Below are 1,859 nucleotides of genomic sequence, written 5' to 3'. Positions count from 1 at the left end.
GAAACCGGGAAAAAAAAAGTACGAACTGATCCCCTAACGGAGCGGTTTTTCTGATTGACGCCGCTGTTGGGTTTAAGGGACGAGAGTTTTCAAAGTCCCGGTCTTTTTTATGTCTCAAATCACTGTGTTTCTCTTTGACGAGTCCTTGACGGTGTGCCACTGGATTACGAAACGCACGTGGAACTGTGGAAGAGAAGAAACGGAAGAACAGAGAGATAAAAAAACACGTCCATTAGAAGAGCAAGAAAGAAAAAGCTTCCTTCCCATAGCAAGAAGAGCGGGCTAAGAGTAATAAAATATAATTAATTAAATTATGTCGGAAATCCGGCCCGTTTTTATGGCGCACTAGCTGGCGGGCGCGTTGTTTGCTGTACGAGCCGGCGTGATTCCGGGCGGGGTCGGATGTATCGTAAAGCATACGAGAGCCACCAAGAAGAGCAGCGGCGTTATTATCCGTGCCACGCGAGTCAAACGTCGAAGTTTTAGTAACGTTCGGTTGGACGGTTGACTGGAGGGACCCACTGTCACTTGCTGGCCAGCTCGTTTTTCAACAAGTTGATACAAAAGTTCTAGCGAAAAGATTGGCTTGATTTCTTTTATCGATCTGACCCGTGATGTGTGTGTGTATATATGTTTTACGTTGTGATTTTTTCTTCTTCCTTCCACTTGCATGATAAAGTTTGGGATAGCACATTTTGCAACAGCTATTCCGGAAGATTTATGATGAACTTTTAACAATGCAGCAACAGCGCTGATGATGTATAGATTTTTGCTGTCGAGTTGGTTTTATGTGATAGCTTGTGAACCCGGCTAGCTGTTACTCGGTTCAGAAAGCATGCAACTTTTTTCGTGAAGTTTTCTTTTAGTGCAGGATTTTTTATTTTTATACAAACGAAATGCTTTTTTTTATTAGAAAAAAATTGGTTATGGTTAATGACAGCTAAAATTTAACATTCGTTTCGCAAAGTTGTTTTTAAATAAAGACGATCGTCGTAATTCAATCATACCTTAGGCTCGTAAACCCAAAGCGACTCCCAATTGAAGGTAATTGGGCAAACATTGAGCACATCAAAGGGATACGAAGAAATTCCTTCCGACAAGTAGGGGTTGAGTATTGTGATGATTTGTTTTGTTTCTCCATTGTCTTCCAGTTCACCTCGTTATGGTTTAGCGCGGTTAGGGTTTCGTTATATTTTATTCCTGATAAATACGAGACAATGTCCCAGGACGGTACGCGGTGACGGAAACGCTCGGGCCCGGAAAGTTTACGATTTCAAATGCGGTTTTATGCGCAGAAGAGGAACAATGCGGTCCGCGGACAAAAGGACGTGACAAAGTTATGATCATGAGTTATGGCGGTGTGTTTTTTATTTTTGTTAGCCGTTTTCCTTCGCCCTTTTGGGAGACACGACTTTTTTCTACACTTGGTAGGGAAAATTCGAGGGTTGAGAAAAAAATATACTGCGAGAAGGTAAAGAGTGGTCGACAATTGAATAGTAATTGTAAATTATCCGCATTATCCTCTTACATGTTAAGTTGTGAAAGGCAAATAAATAATAAGCGAGAAACCCGGGTAGAAGAACGTTTCCTAGATTTATTTTTCCCCTGACATCGAAAACTATTATGAAACCCGTTACACGAGCAGGGAGACTTCTATTTTCGTTAACTAATTTTTATGATCAAACGATACCACTGAAACCGGGTGCCGCAAATGGGAATCGATAACATTATGGCGATGACTAAATGGGACACCATGCACCATCGTTCGCCTGTCACGTCATAGTTTTCTTCCCGCGGTGCTACCACGATTTTGGGGTGGTGATGGTATTTCGGAGATTGATGCGTCACGATTCGATTCG

The sequence above is a fragment of the Anopheles ziemanni genome, chromosome 2, assembly GCF_943734765.1.
Source record: "Anopheles ziemanni chromosome 2, idAnoZiCoDA_A2_x.2, whole genome shotgun sequence".
NCBI classification, from domain to species: Eukaryota; Metazoa; Arthropoda; class Insecta; order Diptera; family Culicidae; genus Anopheles; species Anopheles ziemanni.
This window is presented reverse-complemented; position numbering follows the sequence as displayed.